The 25532-nt window shown below is 40.2% G+C and overlaps 1 protein-coding gene across 14 annotated transcripts in view; it reads left to right on the top strand.

Moving 5' to 3' along the window:
* SEMA6D (semaphorin 6D) overlaps nt 1-25532 on the top strand; it is a 686608-nt gene that overhangs the window by 232912 nt on the left and 428164 nt on the right. For 11 of the 14 annotated variants that reach the window (XM_074600714.1, XM_074600710.1, XM_074600709.1 and 8 more), the window contains 2 exons: nt 14811-14867; nt 19862-19939. The gene's annotated coding sequence lies outside the window, so the exon portion shown is untranslated. Of the gene's footprint in view, nt 1-14714; nt 14868-19861; nt 19940-25532 lie in introns of those variants that run through there. The other 3 variants (XM_074600720.1, XM_074600723.1, XM_074600721.1) reach the window with 2 other exon arrangements.

Here is a 25532-nt window from a genome sequence, read left to right as displayed (position 1 = left end):
AAATACTTCTCACTTCTACCTCTAATTATAGAAATTTTCAAAGAGTTTGAAATGAGCTTTCCGTGGTGTCCTTTAAACACCTTGGGAAAACCCTCTCCTTACAGATAGAAATTTAAGGCCTCGCACATATATTTGAAGGATGTTTGTAAATGTACTGATCAGCACAGTTTTGAACAAGATCCATAACTTATCCAAACCAAGATCAGATTATACAGGGACATGGAACTGGTTGGAGATTGCCCTGAGCAGATGGGAAGCAGTATCAGTGTAGCGTTTTAACCAGTGTAGCGTGCATGAGCCGAGAAGAGAACTGTGGCCAAATCCAGAGGAGCTGATGGACTTGCAGGTGGTGAGAAGCAGCTTCTGAGAAGGCTTTTTAATCGTTTGCACCGTTTACATTGGCAGGACTGTACAGTCACTAGGTGTGCAGGGAACATGGGTCACTCGAGGACACATCCGATGCCAGAGCCAGACCCATGCCTACATCTGCTCTTTGCATGTGTTGAGCAGCACAGAGCAGACCAACAGTTTTTCCAGGTACATCCCGGCAGCAGCAGGGATGCCAAAGACATCCCTGGCACTGGAGTCTTTCAAGGTCCTGTCGATATGAGCACAGACTGCAGTATTATCTGATGGACATCTGTGAGAGGCAGCAGCTCCCAGTTTCTAGTACCTGCCAAATTCTGAGGAAGGGTCGTAGAATCTAGATCTTTCTGCAGCTTCCGTTAATAAGGACCTCTCTCCTGGTAAGCAGGAACTTATTAATGGAAGATTAACACGAGAGGCACTGACCCAGTCAGCAGCTTGTTTAGCATGGCGTCTTGCGCAAGGTGCACGCTGACGAGAGGGAGGGGTCTGGAATGCACAAGACCAGCTGACCACCGTATTACCTGGGGCCTGTGCATCTCTGTACACAGTTCTGGTTATGTGGGCTGGACGTCCCGGGCTGTCTCCACCTGCCATGCTGCTTCTCTGTGGCTGAGTGTCCGCGATGCCGCAGCACCCACAGTACTAACGCGCTCAGAATTGCCTGCAGGATCACAAAACTGATGCAGAGCAGGAGGTGTCTGCCCTTGAACTGAAACACCCCTACTGTGCTCAGGGCTGGGACCAACACAGAGCTTTAGAAGATACATTTGCTTCCACACAACAGGTGGTATTGAGCATATATATACATACTCATCATTCCGCATGTGTCCTCGGGTACTCCTTCACTCATCTGTTGCATGCTTTGCTATAAATTCAGAGATGAGCCAGTTCCTTACTGCTGTTATCACGGGCAATTCTGAAACCCTGTTCTAGTGATGGTTGTTGTTACACAGCACAGATGTGTCGCACAAGTAGCAGAGAGTGCCTTATGTATGACTACTTAGCTCAGTTGCAAATTCTTTGGAACACTGTGGCAGGATTATATCACAGAATTATGTAGGAAGATAATGAAGCGGGAGGAGGAGCAAGGAACTGAACTTGGGAAATAAAAGGCTTCTATAATAAATGTGAGACATGACTTTATAAAAGGAATGTGGGAGTTGACCTTAAAAACTTCAAAAGAATTATTTTTTTTCTCTTTACTATGTATCTTTTCCTTTGTTTTGAACATGGATCTGAATAGGTTCACTTGTTGACCACTGGCCCTGGCATGGATACTCAGAACTGGCAATTCTTATCCACCCTTTACTCTGCAGAGCAGGACTTTACAGACCTCGTGTCCTTCACTGTTGTCTCTTTCCTGTGCTGAAGAGGCACAGCCTGCTTTCAGTCTTTCCTTGCTGATTCAGGAGACGCATCTGACTGTACGTTTCATTGCAAATTTGTAATCCCTGATTTAAAGAAGAGAAATGCAGTTTGGCACATGATCCTGGGAGGACCTGGGTATCCATGTTGCAAGGTACACCTCTGCTGTGGAATGCAGTTTCCCAGCTCCGCTGCAGGGAGCCTGAGGGGCTGGCACTCGGGCCCCTTCTTACTGCCCAGACCTCCCACTGCAGGCGGGGGGGCTGGGAGGCTCAGCTTACAAGTCTCTTAATTCCTCTTGCTAAAAATCGCCATCATGCTGTCAGGACTAAAGGTGAAAGACATGCAGTTGTTTAGGGTCCTGGTTGCAACTTTGTATCTTTTGTTTAAATTAATAACTTTCCTTTTTTTTTTTTTTACCAAAATAGTGCTTTCTAATGGCTATTTTATGTCTCGTGCTATGACAGAACTATTAATTTCTCGCTAGAAATTTGGAATTTCTGTCTTGAAGATACCCCACCTTTCAACAGTACTTTCCCAACACTGGTCAAGCCAGTGATCCTTCTGTGACCTGTAAGGTTGTTCACCCATTTGGAATTTAACCAAATCTCCTCATCTCTTAACATTCAAGTAAAGTCATAGCTTCTGCCCCCCACGACGTGAGTCACAAACTCACATTGGACCAGGGTTTTTTACCAAGGCCAGGATTTCACCTATGTCTGTGCAAGAACAAATTGATTCACAACCCTGAGCTACTGCACCAGAGGGGAAAATTAACTGCTTCTGCAAGCCATCAAACTGTTATTAAAAAAAAAACAACGCGGAAACTTATTATAAAGTCAGTGTGAAAGTATTCAGTCCCTGACACTTCTCTGTTTCTTGTGAGAACTTGCAGTATATTTAGCTCTTTGACAAGGTTATACATTACATGTAAAAAGAAAGGGGAAGGAAACACTCCACACTGCAGACAAAGCCTAGAATTATCTTTAATAGGTGAAAGACAGCTGTGACCCCAGCTCAGTGCCGTGATGGAGAGCTGCCGGTGTGACAGCTCCTTTCTGCACTCTCGGATACAATGAGACAGAGGGAAGCAGAGTGGCATTCTTGTACTTCCCATTCTGCAGGAATCAGAGGGAGAGTCAAACTTGGTAAAAGCAGAATGAGACACTTCCAAGGTACTTTCAAGTAACTTGAAGCATTTGAAAGGCTTGAGTTTCTATGTTATCTGAACACCATTGACAGGAAAACGAGAAAAAGGGGAAAAGCTGTTACATTTCATCCGACAAATGATTCAAAATGCAGGAGTTCACATATTTTTATTTTTTTGTGCTTGGCTGAAAGTTTGAGAAGAGTTCTGTACACATGTATGCCAGGGAGAAATGGGTGAGGGGGGAGTCACTGAAGACCCAGAAGATGAAAGCAGTAAAAGCATACCAAACCCATATTCTTCCAGCCCTTAATTCGGTGGCCCCCAAATGAGACCCCTTCCCAGCTCTCCCAGCCTTTAAATGCATTCGGTTAAAAGCCCTAACCAGTAACCCTGACTGGTAAAACCGAGCTGCCAAACAGGCTCGTCCAGCGCACGCCCAGCTGCCAAAACAAACCATTTGGATTTCTAAAAACTGGTGGTGATGTTAACAACGTTCATGTGAGAGCTCAGGTAGCGTGCTAATTACAAAGCCCTGAAATCAATTGAGAGCAGTTCTGTAGATGTTAGCAGCAGTGGAGAGAAAGTCTGGGGGGGGAGGCTGTGTTAAAGCTATTTTTAAGCAAAAAGTAAAGTAAATGACCCTGAACTCTTATGAAACTGTGCATCAACCTGATGTGTATGTGATAATATACGCATAACGCATAGTTCGAGTGGCGCCTCTCCTGTGGGTTGGTTTATGAGCTGAGGTTCTAGCCCTCTGTAGTTTAAACCTTTTGGTCTTGAAGCTCTTATTTGGTATTTGAGTCAATTCGGTTGCTGTTGCAGACTTGCACACGTTGTTCCCAGCAAGTTTCTAGCAGGTTTTGAATCCCAGAGCAGATGTCCCTTTCCTCTAATAGGACATTTTGATTTTCAGTGGTCATAGCAACAAAATGCCCTCCTTGGCCTTCTTGAAGAAAACCTCAATAGGAAAAGCATTTTAATTAAGAAAATATACTAATTAGCTACCACCTAAAGTGACGATAAGAGTTTCACTTCATTAGCGAGGCTGGGTGTGTTTGGAGAAACTCACCTGGCAACAAGGGGACTCATTTTTCAGGCTATTTTCAATATTTCTCTTCCTGCAGGGAGAAAGCAATCTTAATTAAAACCTGTGAAAAGCAGAGCATTTTTAGCTGGTAATTTACAGAAGTTTGAATAAGTCAAAAGAGGAAAAGACACCTTTTGGCAAATGGTGCATATAGATGTCTGCCAGCAAGCCTGCACTTAGCAACAGGAGCTTTTTATAAACCTGAGGGAGGCTGCGGTACTGCTGGAACTGCAGGGTTCTTCTCAGATGAAGGCAGTGGTGTTCATGAGCGTGTGTCCCCTGACCCAGACAGGGCCTTTAAACCCTTCCATCCCATGCGATTTATAATGCGCACTGCTTCTGTGGCTGTCAGGAATGATCTGTGCTGCTACAAACCAGAATTTCATGGTCCCATATGCGGTCTGTGCACCCATCTCAGAGTTATTCTGTCTAATTCCAATATCTTTCTGCCTTTGCCCCCTGCTTTTTTTTCCAGCCATTTTCAGAGAGTCTTGAAAGACAGAGGAAAAAAGAAGTTTGTTTTCAGTATTTAGTGCTTGATTCGTGACCTTTGCTCTTTCAGTCTTTCGCACTGACACATACAAACCCAGCCTCGGGCACAGCTCAAACACACACTATTCAACCATCATTCCTACAAGGAGACTGCAATGCGGCGTGATCTCATTCTGGGCAATTCTTTCATGTCAATAGCTCCGTTTGGTGCTTGCCGCTAGATCAGCTTGAATTTTTTAACTTGTGTGGGTTTCAATGATTTGTGTTTGTCGGATTTATTTTCCCCCCCCCTTTTTGTCAATTAGAAAGACTCAGTCGTCCTTCCCAGCCAAATGAGCCCATTCAGGTGCATGATGGGGCATTTATGGTCCTAAGTTACCATGTTTTGACAAGCCTAACTGTTGGATTAGAAGGACTGGCAGCCCTTTCAGGAAGCTGATTTAAGAAGCCTGATTGAAAATCTGCGCTATATTGTTAATGCTGGGTTAAGGCAGGGTCTTTAAGTACTGACTTCCTTTGGCAGATAATGAGGGTGGTACAGGAAAGGTCAGGCAGATGCTGAAGACGGGCATTTAATGGAAAACTGCTGAACTGGAGAGACTGGAGCTTTCCAGAGGGCTCAGGAGTGGCCAAGTCAGGTAGCCTTGATTTGAGTCCATTGAAGGTTTGGTGAGCCTCAAGATCTGACTGCAGGAGAACTGAAATTCGCCTGTCTTCTACTCAAACCACTTGCAAAGCCTCCAATTTATTTGTTTTCGGTTAGGACATAGTGATGTTGTCATTGATGTTCATCTAACACAACCCTTTTCCTCTTTTCTTACTTTAAAAATGAATAAAAAAGAGTTGGCAGCAGTTTAGGTGTCTGGAAAAAAGCATAAATAGGAACATCCTTATTATGTGGGTGACAACTGAGTCACATTATTTTGGCAATGCTATTTATAGTAAATCTCTTCTTAAAATTGTTTAATTAATACAAACTGCTGGCCTGATACATTCTCTCCATTTAAAGAAGGGAAAATGGGATTTATTTATTTTTTTTTAAACGTCAGTCAAATGAAACCAGATGCACAGACATTGAAGAAAAAAATAGTGCTGACATTTCTATATGCATTCTGGATTCTGTCTTCAACAAATACTAGCTACAGCCAAGCAGTGTGGCATTTTGGCCCCTAGCCAGCCAACCCTGAATACTTTAAAATCAAGCCATGTATACGTTGTCTGACAGTATTACCATACAGCAACATACACCAAGCCCTAATCTTTCCTTCTTCGTGGTTCCTATTGAGTGCACTTACATGATATTTATTGTCAATGCAAAATCTGACCAGGATGTAGAGTTCTTCCTTCCAGAAATGTGTTTGTGCTTAAACTTCACCACTGGTCTATATTTGAGGGTGATTTAAAAATATTATGCTACACATACTATCTTCATTTTAGTGCAGAAATTGTAAAGAGCACTCTGAAGGATCCAATATTTAATATTGTTAACATCCAAGTTGATGTCTTTCTCTCTATTTTCTCTTTGAGGTCTCTCAAAGTAAGTTAGTTAGGCAGAAAGCAAGTAGGCTTTTCCCATTCTCCTCCATTTCTGAGAGATTATTCCATGCTGACATGCTTTTTTGTGATTAGAGAAACAGGACTACCTGCTGCAGCCTGTCTTCCTCTCAACTGGGCATCAGGACTGTAGTTTAGACGTGAGCCTAAAGAGTTGACTGTTTCCTGGTATGATGTGCCAAACCTCAGAGCAATGAAAGTGCAGACGTGTTACAGAACACGTAGTGGCAAGGCAGCCGTGCCTATTAAGTGCCCAATGAGTCTGGTGAACACTTTAGATGTCCTTGCAAGGTCAGGATAACATTCACTATGATACCCTGGGAACATAACTTACCAAAGCATTCACAATAACTAAAATACGTTGAAATTATACAGGTGATTCTTGGAAAAGCAGAGTCAGTACTTGGCAAAGTAGGCAAGTACTGTGCTTCTTTCCTTCCTTCAAAGGAAGCTGTTATGTACATCCCCATCATTTAACAAGAATAAATAATAATTTTGCATAATTGCCTGAGTATTATTGACAGGACTGGATAGATGATACACTGTGCCCTTAAATCAGCTGTTTTCACTTAATGAGTAATTGAAATATTTTACAGGCATAAAATACAAAGCCAGTTTGCAAAAAGCAAGTCGCTGAATTTGCTCAGTCTCCACATGAGTAATTTTGTTTCACGGAAAATAATACAGCTTTGCTGGAAGCTCATGTTGGAAGTCAGGAGGATATTAGCATAAATTGTTTGAAAAATCTCCCTGCTCTTAACTTTATTTCTTCTCTCTGTTCTCCCCATTTCCATATCGAAGCATAAACCCATGTGAGCACAATTTTTCACTATTTGAAGAGAAGCAAGGTTTATAAGGAAGGTTAATATCTTTTGTTTGCCCAGCCCCCCAGCTAGGGGAAAAACAGACAGACTTTTTGGCATATGGTTCCTCAGATCATTGGAGATGGTCTTGGGTTCCTGAAATCTCCTCTGTTTTCTTCTAAATATATCAGTCTAATAAAAAGATATTAAATCCCCCTGTATACCTTCAGAGGGTTACTGCTCCTGGGAGGAAAGGAGCTCCGTGTCTCAGATTCAAACTGTCAGAGACAAGAGCGGCCATTCAACTGGGAGTCAGGGTGTCCTGGTTTGAGGTGAAACAGAACCAATTTTCTGTTTTGTAATTTTACTTTTTAGCTGGGCCTCTTCTAACTGACTAAAGTCTGAAATTAACAGCATATTGTTCAGCAACTGTTCACTCTGAGTGATAAGACCTGGTTATACCAAGGAATGGTATGCACAGAGGCTCTCGCTTAGACTTATTGCCGTAACAGCCAAGGTCAGCTCACTTTGCTGTTTGCCCTGTTAGAGGGTCGGAAGCGGAGAAGCGTAGAGGGGTCCCACCTGTAGGGAGGATCGGACAGGACAGGTGACCCAAAACTGACCAACAGGGTATTCCATCCCATCTGCCCCATGCTCAGTATAAAAGCTGAGGGATCAAGGGGACAAGGCTGCTCTGGCTCGCTCTTTTCTTCAACGGCCGACATCTGAGGAGGACCCTGTCTGTTCATCTGCCTTTGATCCTGATCCGAGCATTCCTGGCTCTAGTTCTGGAATTCAGCTCCTGTCAGCTCCAGTCCTGACTCCAGTCTGGGACTTTCCCTGTGTCTGCTGGTGACGCGATCGTCATCCTGGGAGCTGGATACGGTTTTGTATATACTGTATACTTTTTTTATTTTTATTATTCTATTATTATTTACTATTTCCTTATTTATTATTATTTTCATTAAAGTAGTTTAGTTCTTTTTCTAAACTTGTAAATCTCCTTATCTCTTCCTCTCCTCTGGGGGGGGCGTGGGAGTGCCATCTGTAGTTCTGATTGGCCAATCCAGCCAAAACCATCACACAGTGTTATCAGTGAGACGGCTGAAGTCTCCCGTTGTCTTGGCTGAATGTGCTAGCCATGCACGTCTCCTCCAGTAGAAACGCTGTGGTGGTTTGCCTGGGTAAGACAAGGCGTGTAGGGAGAAGCTGTATCCCTTATTGAACCAGATTGCCTTGACGTCTGCTCCCTTGCACTTTACGTTGCCACCCGTCATGTACAGCATCTGAGTGCAGAAACTCCTAATGTGGCATGGAGTGCGATGGCACAATAGAAAGTAATTTTTGCCATAATAACTCACAGTTATTGGAAGATTTTGACTAAGTCACCTCCCGTCACCCTCCTTCCCCCATTTCAGAGGATTTATCATTATTCCTTCAGCCCCACCCCCGCCAAAGTTAGAAAGTAGAATTTATCTTCTGAGCAGGAAAGTGAAAGAAAAATAGCGTAGTGAAAAAATGAAATTTTGTTTTGGGATAATTTGAAATTATATTTTTATTCAGCAAACTCAAAACAATACTGTCTGATTCAACTTTTAAAACTGTATTCAGTTGTAAGAATGTTGTAATAATAATGCTTCAATACTGCAGTAATAATCACAATACACAAAATATTTTAACTGTTATTTAAATATCAGAAGACTGAACTCTTAATGAAAAGTTTCAGTGATTTGGCAGTATGATTCGTGAAAAACCTTTGCACAATTCCAAAGTTTTTAAATTTACTCTCTTGTGGAAAATCTTTCTGTCTAGAATTTTGACTACCTCTATCTGCAATGGAGTGGACTTCTGGGTCCGAGTATTTTTGCAGCATGTGCTAGTGAAGTGTATTGAGAGGTTTTTGGGTTTGGTGTTTTGGGTTTTTTTGGTTATTTTACATCTGGGGGGTTTGAGTGGGTACGGTTTTTAAAGCCTGGAGAATGTTGAAATTATATGGGCATCCTTTTGCATTCAGTGTATTAATGCTGGTTAGATATTTGGGGTTTTAGTTTGGTTTTGATTTTGACTCAGTCTGTTTTTTGACTAAATCTCTATATTTAAGATGTCTGCTGCATGCTTAATGGTTAAGATGCACGTGAGCTTCCAGGAACGCTAAACCCTAATCCAGCAAAAGGTGTAATGATTTTTGTAATTTTAAGCATATGAGTTCAGTTAAATTCTAAGTGTTTTTCATACAGTCCAAGACATGAAGGCATGAAGAATTGAAAACAAGACCTTTAAAGAATAGAGAAAACACATTGATAATGTTGGACTTTGAAAAGAGACAGATGTTTGACCCTAATTTTACCCCATTTCAGTCTACCATTTTCCCTCCTTGCAAGAGGTTTGCTGAGGTTTACTGTGTCTACACAGGTATTAGGTAAGGTTTAGGTGTCTACTACAGGCTGTTAGTTTTATCAGCAGTGTTGTTTATATAAGAGCAATGATTTGTATCCTGATGTCACCACAGTGGCTGTTACTCTTGTCACAGAAATGCTCTGATCATGAAGTCTGGCCAAGTGTGGCTTTAATGAAGAGACTTACTAGTTCTTTGTCTAACACCACTTAGATCATTGGCTGCTCTAAAATGGTTGTGGTGGGACCTAAACCTCAGTGAAGAATGACAAGGTGTTTTCTTTGTCTGGCTTTTGATCTAGTGTGACAATTGTTAACTACCTTTACATGACAGTAAGAGGAGCGGCTACCAAAGTGCTGTAAAATTACCTTTTTAAAGATTCTACTTTTTGGTGACAGCTGAAATAAAACTCTCACAGGCAGATGCATAAATATGCTTTGCTATATTTGCCAAAGTCCTTTTGTGATGGCAAGGTTAAGGCAGCGTGAGCACCTTCTTGGTGCTCAGTGAGACTTGGTGTGTTATGGGCAAGTCCAGTGTGCATTACCTTCCTCCCATTGCCTCAAGCTTACCAGGGTAATTTTTCTTTCTCCTTATACCTAAACCTAAAAGAAAACACGTGGCCATCTCAATGGCAGAGAAAGTGTCATTAAAATAAACATGATTATGACAGATATTATCAAAATTCAGTATGCCAGGGAATTACAAAACAGCTAGCGGGTAAATGTGTGTGAACTTCAGAACTGTATGCATCCTTTGAGGGCTCAGATATAAAACAGGATGCTTTTTATTCAAAAAGATTCAGTGAGTTGGACTGGTTACTTTGCTGTAAGTAGGAAGCTGTGATGGGGACTTCAGTTTAAATGGGCAATGCCTCCTTAATTTCTACAGGAGAGTATTTGCACATTTTTAATAACTGACTGTGCTGTATAACCATATGATTTGGTGACTGGCTGTATTCATTTGGTAAATCAGCTAGATGGTGATTCAGGTCAGGATCACTGTTAATCCACTGATTTCTTTGATTCCATTGCAATTTTGACCTTTGCCTGTATCATCTAATTTCAGTTTAACAAAAGTTTACAGTAGAGAACTGTAGCAATATATTAGATCTTAGGTCTTCTCCTTTTCCAGCTCTTAAAAAAGCCTGTGAAAAATAGACAGAACCAGCTATGCTGCCAACGTAGCAGCTTGAATGAAAACTTCAAGTATCTAAACAAATGAGGCAAGGAATCTGAGGGCCATTTGGATTTTTGTCAAAGGATATGTAATTTGGTATAACTGGGTTATCAGATCAGAGACTTACTGTCCAAATCAAATGTGGTAGAATCATAGAAAAGGCCTTCCATGGCCCCAGAGCTAAATCAGAAATGTTTAGGCTGTTAGAAATTTATGAGGGTTTTGGAGGGATGTAAATCAGGTTTACAGAACTTATTTCCAACTGTAATTACTTCATAAAAAGAAATGATACAGTACTGCACCTAGGCAACAATGCCAAACTAACAGGGCAGAATAAAGCATGCAAAAGAGAATGACACATAAGAGATAAGTAGTCATAATTTGTTTGCAGGCTTTGTTTCATGATTCTGTAACATATTTATCGGGAAAAAGCAGAGGGATTTCAAAGCAACTATTCTGGGCACTCCTCCAGAATTAAGTGCAGCTGTTTATGCCTTAGAGTCAATTATTTTTCGTGTTTGTTCTCTAATCATTCATTATTTGTAGATGCCACAAAACAATCCATGAAGAGCTGACAGAACAAACATTATTCCCTGTAGATTTTTTTAAAATATTCATCATGTGCTTAAAGTTTGTATTAGGTCTGTGAACTCAGCAGTACTGAAGGTGGGGAGGACAGCAATGTGTGAATTTAAAGCCTTTTGGCACTATTAAAAATCAAAGTCTTATTTATTTTTAAAATCACTTGGTTTATGTTTTCCCTTTTCTTTTGGCACATGTTACTGTTGGGATAAATCTATTAAAACATGGACTGAGTCAGTGTGAATCTATTGCCCTGTGATCCTTTTCAAATTAATATTTCACACAAGGATTTATCTCTGTCACTGTAATGGTAGAAATAACTTTGTCCACCCAATGCTGGCTTGCCTGCTGCTGGATCCTCAACTTGAGAATTTCAGTAGTGGCTTAATTATTAATAGAGGGCAGGTACAAGCCTTTGCTACAATGAAAGAGAGTTTCAATGAAGAGTGCTCACAGCAATCATTATGGTTTCAATTGAGTATTGTGAGGTTTTGGGTAGCCTGAGTAAAAGCCCAAACTGTCCACAGTTTTACAAATATTAATCTTAGAAAGTTGTGTTAGATTTATTGCCTGAAATAAGTATAAAAATAGCTCAGATGGGTCCCCGTGGGTCTATACCAGTTAAATAGAATGTACCAGCCAAAAAACATTTCAGATGCCAATAAATGATAAGTCTGTATTGCAGTGGTACCTCTCCCCTCAATAGTTAGAGCATGATTTCCAGGATGGGTATATCAAACCCTCCATATAGGATCTTGTAGGACTGGCTGACTGAATGATGCATATGGTGAAAGCCCTCTGGTTTGTTTCCTGCTGCTTCTAGTTCTGTAAAAGCAGAGAGAAATAGGGGAAATAAACAGTCTAGTTGTGCCCATTTAAACTCTTTGTACTAGAAGAGAGCAGAAATATACAGACACAAGGGCCAGAGCCACTAGTGGGACAAGAACAGCTGCGGCATTGTACAAGAAAAGAAAAGAGGAGGAGGTAGTTCGAGAATAAAGCAAAAAAAAATCGTGGGGAGAGAAAAAAAAGATGTGCAGTAATAGAGAAACGTGTAAGAGAACAAGGGGGACAGCAGGGGAAGACCTACAAAAGGCCTGTTTTCTACTTGACTGCCCTTGTTTTGTCATACAGTAAGACACTGGCATTTAGAAATAGAGTTTGATAGGACTTAAAGGCAGCTTGTATTTGAAAAGCTTTACCATGATCCCAGTCCTTCTTTCCTGTTCCAATTTTGATTATCCCAGCGGAGACCCTGATCTTGCTTTTCATTTGGGTATGGGGCAAGCAGAAAATTTTTGCTGGAGTAATCAGTTTAGCAACAGCACTGAAGGAGCCTAATTCAACTTGTATTTTTCAATGTAAATTGGGGAAGAAGCAGATGAAATAAAAGGAGTGTGAAAGGAGAGTAGGAACCTGGATGCATTGCCATTGTAGAGACAAGGAATGGGAATCAGTGTGCTCTTGCCCGTGCGTCTCTGCTAGTGCATAAACCCGAGTGACTTGCCTGTCATGTGTAGTAGATGGGTGGCTACTGGCCATAGCTGGGGATTGTTTGTTTGGGGTTTTTTTTGCTTGTTTTATATTCAGATGCCTTTGTCATCCTTCAAAGCTGTTTGTGGTGACATCTTCAACCATAATTGCCCCCATTCTCTTTCCATTTAAATCAAGGATATAACTTCAGTTCCATTTACAGTCTATCCTCTTTATGTCTAATAGATGCAGATGGAAATAACAAGGAATAAAGTCACGATAAATCTTTTCTTATTCCATAAAATCACAAGCCTCCACTTTGCTCTCTCAATTGTATGGCGTATTAGTTTTCTGATTCTGTTTTTAAGGGAAGGGTGGGGGTTGCTTTTGAAAGGGTTAGCAAAAGACTAAATTCTTTGCAAAAAATAACGTGCTGAGCCACACAACGGCCCGTCGCAATGACTGCCACTGCCACTGACCCAGGATATGTAGCTCTGGTTCCCAATGCAAGCTTTGCTATATCTTGCGACTTTAGGCTCTGCCAGATAATACGATATCTAGGACACATACTTGCAAGGTGCATTATTTTGTATCTCTTACTGTTAAATTAGATAAAAACAGGAAATGTAGCAAAATGCTAAATAAATGCAGATTGCATGTTTTCTAGAGTATTATTCTGTTAGTTACCTGCATATTCAGCTTTGAAAATGAACAGTTGCACAGGGATAGTAGCTAGTGCCCGTGGGAATTTTCCTGCAATTGAAACTGGCTTACTCGTGTATTGATTAAAATATTATTTAAGACATTTTGGAAAGATGAGTATTTAGAGGACAGTATAATAAGTTAACCACCTAGCTGAGTCCTCTCTATCCCTCACAAATTCCAAAAAAGAAATGCCCATAAAATACAGGTCTAAGAAATGTCATTACAGTATTGGCTAATATAAATTGTTTGATGCAGCAATGTCAGTCTAAGAATGAGTGATTGCTCTGTAGACAAGTGTTTTCATGACTGAAATAAAGAGATGCTGGGGGCTGAAGCACCTGCAAAGTGACGGGTGGATTGAGTACTTAGATGCCAGCCTGAGTCTGGTATATACCCAGGAATCAGAAATGATGTTGCTAGGTAAAGTGAAGTATTACAATAGCACTTGACTTTTGCAGACCCATGGTTAAATCCACTGGAAAGGATACCGTTTATTATAATAATTCTCATTAAAAGCATGTTCCTACACTTCACCCACCATGAACATTAGTGTGGGTGTAAAAATACAGCAAATTAGCACGCAATGAAATGTAATTCAGAGTAGAGTCTGCAGGGAGGGCAATACTGCTATCTTCTCTCTACCTATAAGGAGGAGTTAAATTTGACTCCTGTTTTGATCCCATAACTATGAACGTATCACCTTGTATAAACGCTAGTTTAATTTAAAAGTAACAGCTTTTGAGAAGAAAAAGAAAAAAAAAAAAAGAAGAGAAAAAAAACACAATCCACTATCAATTCATCCAACTGTTTGGTTGAGATAGTAGCTATGGTCATGCAGTAAAATCACTGATTTTTTTTTTCTGACAAGCTGGAAGCACAGAGACTATGAGTGTAATTCTGCTTGTTCTTCATTCAAATAAGGTATAATCCAAATAATTTCCATGAATCAGATTCTAGCTTCAGTCCACTGAAACTGGAGAGATTCAGCAATGTTAGGAGAGCAACTGCAGGTGTATGGTAGTGCAAGTGGACAATTCAGCCAAGCAGATTTGTAGAACCATAAAAGAAAGTGTAAAAGTGATTAAAATCAGGTTCAGCATGAAATGCAGTGTTCAGCTAAGCTCATCCCATAGTTTTGATACATACTCCTGTTGTCCCAAACGCAAAAGATAATGCACAGAATGCCAATCTTAACTCTGAATTTCTTTGATCTAGCCGGCAGATGTCGTGATGACCTGAACATCATTTCAGCTGAAAAGAGGGGGTTTTGTTTATGTTAGTCTCTTGTGGCATTATCGTACGTTATATACAACATTCTAGATGTGGAGCGATTTATCTATTTTTATAGAGGTGGTAACATTAATTTTAATGTTAGCCTTTGATATGACACAGACTTTGTCTTCATTATTCTGAAATATTGTTTGAAAAAAAAAAAAAACACAAATCCATTTATGTTTTCAATTTGCTTTGAACTATTTTTCAACAACTCAGGTCAAGACCTAATTTCTACAGCAATCTTCACTGTATTTTATTGTTCACCAGCGACTTGTACATGATTAAGGAATCCATCAGGAAAATTCTCCTTTTATTCTTTTTATAACATCTCTTTTCCCAATGTCCCACTTACAGTATTTTCTTTTTTTTTTTTTTTAGTGTGGTAGCTGGAATCAAATTTCAGGATGAAAAATGGATGCTATACTTCAGAAATTGGCAAGTTCATTTCAACTACCTCATCTGTAATTTTGCATTTTGTAACACAACACGATATTTCAATCTTATACATGTGCAAAACCTCATTCAGGTGTTTGCAATACGGTGTCTGCTGGCACTATTGTTATAGGGCACTATTGTTTGCTTTCAAGCCTAAGAATCCTGCCAAAAATGTTCATGCCAGCAAACATCTGAGTGACCTGATTCACCAATTCATCTGTTTGTAAATAAATACCTATTTAAAGAAATACATTTTTATATATATGTACGTATGCATATGCACGCATGTATGTATCTCAAACACAGAAGCTAATGAACTTTTTGATACTTAAAATTGGATACCTCTGATTTAAGGGTTTTGTGAGTAAGGAAGCAGCCAAGTTATCCAAAACATCAGTCTTTGCTGGTGTGTGATGGGAAAGAGTGTGTACACGTGTTCAAAACAGAGAACTTTATCTGATGCCTTGCTTAATGAGTAAGTTCACAACAATTATTGTGTTGATAATGTGCTCTTTGCTGTTGATTGTATAGTGTGTAGAGTCAAAGTTGCCATCCCAGATTTACCTCTGCAAACATTATATTACTGTGATTTCTGTAGTTGAAATAAACTGTAAGGATGCAAACTTTAATTATCAGTGAGTTTAGTAAATGTTTTATAGCATCATAAAAAGGCATTAAATTTAGATTTTTCAACTGCAAAAGTATGACAAAGTCTGTTAAACTCCATTAACAATACTTGTGGTGTCTGACTCATAGTGAAAGGTCTTAGATATGCTCCTACAGTGAAGTGCTCAATTTACATATATATTGTAATACATATATATAATACATATATATACACATATATATTTACATATATACCTATACCCCAACAACACAAAGCCTAAATAGATCAGGTTATCGGTGATCCATGGAAAATGATCTGTGTGCTAATTTCAGTTCTCTGGTACCATCATATCTGTTCTGCCCAAAGAAGTATCACACAAGAATCAGCCTTTACAGACCAGTTGCAGGCTTGTTTGATGATGTGAGCAAGCAGGAGCTGTCAGCTTAATATATGGGTTCCCACCCAATTAAAGAGAAAAAAGCAGACAGCCGGTTGGACTCAGACTGATGCCTCAGTCAGGGTAATTAGAATTTTAAAAGATGTTGTCATGGGCTAGGACTCAGCACAAAAAGCTCAGGATTCATAGAAATTTATTTGGGTGTACGTTATCAGAGGCTAGGACATGCCATCAAATGAACACTTTTGGTAGTAGCAGTGTTCCAGGAATGCAGGAACCACGATTGCCTGTTAAAGCAATTAATATATTTTTGGATGCTTTTTAGGAGGTTGTTAAATCCTTGTGGGAAAAGGCGTGCTAATTTTGGTAAAGGCAGCAGGCAAAGTAAGGAGGAAACTGTGCTGCGTGCAGCCAGGAATAAGGCACAATGATGCGTTAGGAACGATGCCGCTGGGTGAGATAGCAAAGACACTCTTCGTCACCCTCTCTCTTCCCAAGCTTCAGAAGATTTTTTTATGTTTATGACTTCATGGAGTCGGAATCAGTTTTAGCAGTCTCTGGAACTGAAGTGTTTTTCTCTTCCCTCTCTTTTGGAGGTCTTGTTACCCAGCGGTCTTCAGCAAACTTCCATCACTTGCGTGTCTCAGAGGGCTTATGTTTCAAACAGTGCTCTCAGGCTGATACCTTCTCAAAATTGTGTATAATGCAAAGGAGTTGGTACCAGCACAGCAGTAATCAAGGCTGAGGTAAAAAATCCCTTCTTGGGATTTCTCTGAGAAGATACCAGGTGGTGCCACGAATGTTTGCTGAGACAATGTGCAATTACTTTTCTTGTTCTGCCAGAAAAGCTTTAAAAGGCCACGTGAATTTTACTTTATCACTTGCTCCTCTCTTTTCACTCATGCTGCCTGTGACTCACTTGGACTCTGTTCTGGAAATGTCTCTGTGCTCAGTGGATGTGACCCCAATTACTCCTCCTTGCTTTTTCGCCTTCTCTTCCCCTCCCTTAATGCTAGTGGATTTTCTTCTTTACGTTTACATTATGACTAAGAGAAATAACCCCCTACCCTTCCCAATAACTCGATACATGAATCTGCAGTCTGCCATCTGATGTGAAACATTTTAAGCCATATAGAACTGCTCCGTGTCTTGTTGTTTAGCTAATCTGTTAATAGAACTGAGTGGACAAGGTTAAAAATAGATCCACCTCTTAAAGCAACAATAGTTTCATTTTAAATGAAAAGTAGTTTCCATTGATTCTGCCCTTATCATGCTGGAGCCTTCTGATTCTGTACATGTCTAAATTAATGCAGGTAAAAGGCTCTTTTGAATAGTAATGTGTTTCCACAGTTGCTCCTTGCCTAGCTCATCTTTGGTTGTCATGATGATCTTGTAGGGTCCCTGACCAGTCTGCCGGTTCCTGCTCCTATGCAGTGAAATGTGAAATTGCAGTCTTCTGCACCAGGAGTGTGAATGGCTTGTACTAAAGCAAGCACTGGTGCGTGTAATGGCAATGGGCATGAAAAGGAAGTTTACAGCAAATCGCCCTATGCACAAGGCATGGGAGAAGGTCATTATAGGGCTGATACTTGGACTGAAGTTACAACTTGTGTGTAAAACATATTTCATCAGACTCAAGGCTGAAGCTGACAGTCGTTCCCTTTTAGAAGTTCTTCACCAGATGGGGTGCAGGTCATATTCATATCCTTGATCACTTCTTGACTGATTATCTAAAGGATCAATTACATTTTTTTCACAGTATACTTGCGTGCATCCAGCAAGCTAGCTATGACTTTCTCTAATCTAAATGTCATCTGTAACAGACTTGCTATATGCAGAATTTCTTTTAGGACAGAATTATCATCAGATTGCAAAGGTATTTAGTAAGCACTGGTTTGGATTATTTTACCTAAATGTTATAAGCCTCCAAATTGTTCTTTTGGAGAAAAGTATTTAAGTTTGAAGATCATTTAAAGCTTCTGATAAATAGCCCTCTGTGACAGCAGGAAAGACCTGAAAAGATGACTGTAAAAGGGCTATTCTCTCAGTGGAAACAAACCGTTTAAGCAAGTTCCCCTATTTCTAGCTCTTTCTGTAACTTTACATCTTTTTCAAAAAGTTTAGTTTGGAGAAAAAGCAAACTAACCCCAAACAGAATCACAAACCCTGCTTTTGACTCTAAATGGTGTGTTTTTAAGATCACAGTTGTGCTCAGCTAGTTGAGTTCTTTATAAAACTACCTGGTAGTCTTTGTGTGTGGCATGAGAATACCTGTGTAGTGTTTTTCCTCCAGTCTTTCCTCTCTAACTCAGTTTTACAACATGTTTTCCATGGGTTATTTACCCTTTTTCTGATCCTTTCCCAGCAATCTCTTACAAATGGAACTCAAACTGAGGACAATTTACGTAGAAATCAAACCTTCAAACCACAGACACCCAGTGGTTTTTAACATTAATTTAAATGAGTTCAAAGATCCCTAACAAGAAATATTTTGAAGTGGCATGTAAGCATCATGCACTATTTGGCCTGGTGACGAGGACCAAAATATAGATTTGGCCACCTTTTAAAAAAACAGCCCTGTACCCAGGACAGGATTCAGCTATGCTCAGGATAAGAGGCAGTTGGAATCACTCTCTGCTGCAGCAAACAGTGCAAATGAGTGCACTGAATCCACGCGTACTTGTAAAAATATGAGCTTATAAGCATGTGTTAGCAGAAGAGAAATAAAGAAGCTATGTATGTGCTTAGAATCACATGTGTACATAGCCACTGTGTGTAGAACAGTGAAGAAGTCAGTACTTTATCAGTGGCACAGTATATTTTCCTTGGTATATCTGTTCATCTGGCTGACAGCAGAGTTAAATACAGGAGCGGTGTTAGGAAAGCGGAGCTGACGACAGATGAAATAATGAGAGAGAAGAAAGTGGCTCTGGGGATGATACCAGTGTCCTAGAGATATAAACTGTAGGTGGGATGATGATAGTGTTTGAATGTGATGCTTAATGAAAAGAGAAATAATATACACTGCATACTTTAACATGGAACGTGGAAGTTTGTTTAGATAGTGAAAGAGAATAAGAGCTGAATTTGTTGTCTCCTGTGCTGGTAGTGTCTTTCGCAGATCATACAACCGAAACTAGTTCTTCAAGGAGCATTCCTTTTTAAGTGCAAGTCCTAGAGCTCACAGGTCCACAGGCAATATCAGTCAATATTCACCAACGAATGAAAATCACTAATCTCCGGGACAGGCCTGTTAATAAAGCACAAAAGAATAGGTTCAAAAGAGCACCAAGGAATGAAACTCCCCTGCTAAGGTGAACCATGCAGCAGGTTTTGGGTTGTTAGTGCTTAGAGAAGTGAAGCGTTCAGCAGGGCCCTGGAGCTGAGGCAACAGCTTCTGTAGCATGTGTGTGACAGATGCTCTTTTCTAAACCTGGGCAGAAGTGGTTAGGTATAGGCCTTTTAGAAGGACATTGCAGGTCGTTGCTCCCTGATTTTGGGTGTGTTTGCACAGATAGTGTGCCTATTTAGAAGGACTATTCTGAATTTCTGGATGAGCTTCTAGTCATAGGCAGTGATTTCACTTGGTTAACGCTGTATAACAAAGTGAGATGCAACAGTTTCATCCAGAGAGAGATCAGTTAATGGCACATGCCACCGGGGATCCCACAAGGGAAAATGGGAAGCTAGTGACCCTGTAACTACAGGAGGCTGCTGAAATGGCCTACGTAGAGACCTCTAATGAGAGAGGACCACAGTGTGAGGGACCTCAGGGGCAGTATCCCCTCAGTCCTTGCATACAGACATTGTGTGCACTCATGGTAGCAGCAGGCGCATTGGCACTGCATATACACAGAGGGGACTCTCTGGAAATGTGACCTTTTATGTCCTGCCATAGGGAATTTGACTCAGAGGTACTGCTGCAGTTATATACACTCATATTTTCTTCTTTTGTGAGTTTTCTTATCAGCTTATATGATCTCATTTTAGGGTTTTCAGTGGACTCTCTGTTTGCTCACAAGGCCAAGAGAGGAAAGAAGAAAACCTTCCTGTTCCACACACACACTGGTATGTAGATAAACCCCCACATTCTTCAATCAGATTTTTAAAATTGGAATTTTGCTGCTGTTATAGTTTAGCCTCAGGCCAGTAACTTGGCGCTTGATTCAGTCACTGGGGTCCCTAATTGGAAAAAGTGCAGCACAGAAAAGAGGGTCGGGAGGGGAGGGGTGGGAGGGGATCACTTTTATACCAAACAACCAGGTCCCCCAGCACACAAATTCAACCAAACTTTAAATATCCATTTTTTTCCCCTGAAGAGAGTGGAAAAGAAACAAAGAGATTAGGCCCTGGTGACAGAGTCTCTAGAAAAGTATAAAATCTAATAACACTGACTTTCCATCCAACCTCTCACACATGTATCAGAGGAAAATGTCCCTTGCTAAATACAATGAAAGTTCAGTTGGGCAGGGTTATTTATTTTCTTTTTAACACTGCCATTCCCACACATATGAGTATTCTTGTTCTATCTGTGCACATATCTACATAGATGATATATCACTAGTATACATAATTCACAGGGGCTCAGTGTAAAAACTAAAGAATTTTCTCAATTTTCGGCCAGTTTTCAAAACTGAAAATGAGTCCCACCAGTGCCACCTTTTTCTCTTGATGTGGCTAGGGATGTGGGTGCATGTCACTAGGCTTTAAACTTCTTTGGACATTATTAGAAGGCTCCAAGGTTTCCTTTCAGCCCATGAAAGCTGTCTTGTGGAATAAGATGCCCTCAGGAGCCCAGCATTATGCGAAGACGACTTCTGGGATGCAAGGACTGAGGGGAATCCTGCACCAACGGTCTCTCACATTGTGCTTTCCAGCTGAGAAGCTTCTGTGTGGGCTACTTAAGGAGCTGTGGGCAGGCAGCATCTCTGGAGACCTGCTTTGCTGTCCACGTTATTTTGGCCCTGAATTCCTCATCTTCCCTTTTTTATGAAGCTGTTGCCATGGTGCAGGAACTGCATCTCTGTGGGTACATATGTATAGATGATACCCCTGTGTCTGCCTTAGAGAGGGGGCGAAATTTATCCCACAGCATTCACTAGTGTAGGTTTAAGAGAATATGTCAGTGTAGTAAATTGAATTTTTTATAATATACTGTTGTAAGCAGGTGGCTTTAGAATCCAAGTCTGTTGTATTTTTTGTTGTATGTGTAAGTTTACTTAGAAACTTGTATTAATTGAAAGGAATGCTTTTACTCAGCCAAGAGTTATTGACCACTGACAAAAAGTGTGCACTCTACACAACTTAAATTACATAATTGTTCAAGAAGAACTAGCACCTTCTGTGGCATCTTTAGTTAGAGGAAAGAGATAGTTACATTAATCAGGACTTCTGAGGATGCTGATAACGATAATTCTTTTCTAATCTACTGATATAACTCTCGATTGTTTCATATTAAGCTGAGAAAACGGGAAGAGTTAGAAGATGGTACACATTTTAATAGAAGCAATAATTCTGCTTGAAGGGTTGTCTGAATGCTGTGCTGGGGAAATGAAACCAATAGATCCCATTTTACTGAATATAGCTGTATAGGAAGAAAAGGTCTTAGTCCTGGGCTTAACTTGGTTACTGTTTTAAAGCCGATGTTAGTATTTTTCAATGTATTTTATGGTTTTAAAATGGGGACAAACATATAGATGTAATAATTACTGTAAACTACAAAAGATTTTCTTTGTTTGGATCATGTGCTATAAGCTTATTAGCCAGTGTGACTCGGCTGCATTCCACTGTCCTCAGTTACGTCAGTTTACACCAGGTAAAGATCCAGCTCACAATATTTCTTTTCTGCTGATGATTATTTTGCACTGATGGGCTATTAGCTGTTATGGGCTACTCAGCTATCTAACACACACTGCATTCATACCCAGAAGTCTTGCTAGGTGAATAGTAACAACTAACTGCCTTTGAATTTTCATGAGCTAAGCATCGTGGGTCAGATTCTCATTTAGTCTAAGGCATCTCTAGCTGCTATGGCATTATAAAGTGGCCTTATTGTGGATATAAAATAAGCCTAGCCTTTTGAAGAATGAAGCCACATGATTTGTCATGACTCTTTCATTTACCAAAAGGACTTTGCAGTCTGCTCTCATTTTCTTTTATATTGTTTCCTTTTGGGAAGTCTAAGTGGTGAAATCCTTAACACAGGCCTGTGACTGGTAGCCTCCAAACCTCGCAGGAAAGTGATCCCTGCCGAACCTCATTAGCACTGTTTGTTAGTAAGTACTATGTCATCAGGTTATCATTGTTGTTACAAAATCTGGACCTATTTTAGTGCTGTAGCAACTGGTGATGGTGTTTAATAAATAATATATTATTGGTCAAACTCCTGCTTGAGCAGATGTGTACAGCTTTTAATTAGTGTCTTCCAGTATTCTCCCCCTAATTAAAAAGGAGCCCAGAGCTCAATTACTCTTTATAGAATAGAATCATAGAATCGTTATGGTTGGAAGAGACCTTTAAGATCATCGAGTCCAACCATTAACCTAACACTGCCAAGTCCACCACTAAACCATGTCCCTAAGCATCACTCAACCACTTCCCTGAACAGGCTGTTCCAATGTTTGATGACGCTTTTGTGAAGCAATTTTTCCTAATATCCAATCCAAACCTCCCCAGGCGCAACTTCAGGCCATTTCCTCTTGTCCTATTGCTTGTGTTACTTGGGAGAAGAGACTGACCCCCACTTCCGTACACCCTCCTTTCAGGTAGTTGTAGAGAGTTAGAAGGTCTCCCCTCAGCCTCCTTTTCTCCAGGCTGAACAACCCCAGTTCCCTCAGCTGCTCCTCATAAGACTTGTGCTCCAGACCCTTCAACGTCTTTGTTGCTGCTCATCTTTGGACGCTCTCCAGCACCAAAACTGAACATGGCGCTTGAGGTGCGGCCTCACCAATGCTGAATACAGGGGGACAATCACTGCCCTAGTCCTGCTGGCCACACTGTTTCTGATACAAGCCAGGATGCTGTTGGCCTTCTCAGCCACCTGGGCACACTGCTGGCTCATATTCAGCCAGCTGTCAACCAACACCCCCAGACCCTTTTCCGCTGGGCATGTTTCCAGCCACTCTTCCCCAAGCCTGTAGCACTGTGTGGGGTTTTTGTGACTCAAGTGCAGGACCAGGCGCTTGGCCTTGTTGAACCTCATAACCACTGGCCTCAGCCCATCGATCCAGCCTGTCCAGATCCCTCTGTAGAGCCTTCCTACCCTCCAGCAGACCAACACTCCCACCCAACTTGGTGTCATCTGCAAACTTACTGAGGGTTCACTTGATCGCCTTATAGAAGATAAGAATTGAAAATACTGTAGAAACCTCAAACTATCATAAAATTCATGCAACCAAAAATCTGACTTAGATTTAGATAATTCAATGTCATAGGTATGTAAAATCTTCACAGCCGGTAACTGAAATGTTTTTGGCTGACAACACCCTTCTCTCTGGTATTGAAATATTTGCCTATTCTCGTTGTTAGAGTGACACATAGAACAATCTGAAAGGTTTAAGAGTTAATAGAGTTAATATACCTGGTATGGTGTATAGTATTCCTTAAGGAAATTCTTCCTCTCCACTAATTCTGAAGTAGTGCTGTTGCATACCTTTTGCCATTTATAAGGCAGTATTGTATAATTGTCTTCCACAAGAACAGAACTCAAGAACTGTTGGCTTCAAATCCCTTGCCTATTCCTAGCCCATTCTGAGTCTTGGGGAAAACTCAATACCTCAGGCTTACCTTAGAAAAAGTAAGAAAAACTAATTAAAGCAATTCAAAAGGCTTTGCAAAAATTACTGTACTCTTTTTAAAAAAAAAAAATTTACTGTATAGTAGAAGTGATAAGTGTTATATAGTAGCATCTACAATAATGCTATAAGCTTGAGTAGAAAAAAAAATATGTAGATATCATCAGAACTTGTGTTTCAAAAAAACTGAGATGGAGATTATTTTTTAAAAAATATTCCTATATTTTTCTTTTGGGACACTTTCTACCCCCATTGGGTTTGTGCTCGACAGGCATTTACATTACTCACTCTATAGTTTTAACACCTACTTTCCCAAGGTTTCTAGGAAACCCTGATTGAAAAAAAGATTGTGCTTCCACTACCTTTTCTGTATCTATTCCTGTGACTAGACAGAGCACTTCATTCTTCTGGAATATTAATCTACTTCATTTCATAAGCATCAAAATGAAATGAATGTTTGCAAAGGTCAAGTTACAGTATATGACAGGAAAAACATGCCAAAACCAATTAAAATTACTAGGGCTGTATGGGAAAGTCACACACACCACATATTGCTCGCAGGTGCTCTGTGTGAAGCCCAATCCAATAAATGTCAGTCCAGTCATTTACACTAGAAGAGTGCCAGTCATGTAAAAAGAAACAGAAGAACAGATGCTTTACGAGAAACAAACCAAATACAAATAAACTCAAAACTGATTATAAAAAATTCACACTAAACAAGTATTAAAATGCATGTGAACTGCATTTGGGATTCTGTGAATGTTTTGTCTACATTTGGGATTCAGTGAATGATTTGTAAAGCAAGAGGTAAATAATTTTTAGTGCTTCGTAAGTCTTTTGAAACCTTGCCTCTGCATCTCTGTGATTTTATTTTGTTTTGTTTTGTTTTGTTTATTTTATTTCCTCTGTCTTTCTCTCCCTGCTCTTTGAACTTTGGTTTTCAAAAGGCCAAAATATCCACAAAAGTATGGTGAAATTTAAGAATTTAATCTATGGGGGTTTTTTGTTTGTTTTTGTTTAAGTGCTGAGGACTAAAGGTCTGACTTTAGCATGTGTTTTGAAAAGCTTACACACACATGGCTTTTCAGGAACTAGGACTGCCTTTAAAATCTGCTAAAAAAAGCAAGTTATGTGGGTTTAGTGTTTACTGTAAACATTTCAGTTAAAGCTATTATCGCTGACAAGAGAGAGCCAGGTTCATCAGCTACCCACGCTTTCCTTCCCTGTTGGCAAGTGTTGTCTGTATGTGCCACAGTCATAGCTGGAGAATCTAGCACAGGTTGAGAACTTCTTGAGTATGCGAGTATTACATACTACTGGAGCTGAAGAGTTTGTAACTGTTAGATAAATGTTTATAGAGTCACATCTCTTTTTTTTCTTTTTTTTTTTTTAATTGTTTTTCTGCTTCCAATAAGCCAAAGATCTCATAAGGGGCTATGGATTCTGCTGTGGTGACATTTTTAGTAGTCCAATTTCACGCAAGGCACAACCTTCTCCGGATATTGGCATCCTAACTGGATCCAGTCTACAGTGCTGGTGGCCACTTCTGGGCTGCTGAGATTTCTGAAAAACTGGAATCAAATGCATGAGCTGAACAAATATTTAAAGGAAAATCAAACATGGATTTCATTCGGTTTTTCTTTCATCCCAAATAAATGTAGGAGCCCTAAAGGTTCTGGAATATGTAGACCTCAAGCTTGAAATTTTATACTCATAAAGACTAGTACAGAGCAAGCAGCAGTAAAACTCACCAGATAAATTGTCTCAACTCTGACCAGAGAGACCACCCTTTTGGGTAAAAAGCTAACTTGTGTTCCTTACTCATTTAATCCCCTGCTTTTTTGCTGTAAGGGTCAATAAGGGACTCA

Source organism: Larus michahellis, chromosome 9, assembly GCF_964199755.1.
Source record: "Larus michahellis chromosome 9, bLarMic1.1, whole genome shotgun sequence".
NCBI classification, from domain to species: Eukaryota; Metazoa; Chordata; class Aves; order Charadriiformes; family Laridae; genus Larus; species Larus michahellis.
The sequence above is the reverse complement of the archived record's forward strand: the minus strand, read 5'-3'. Positions and strand labels throughout refer to the sequence as shown.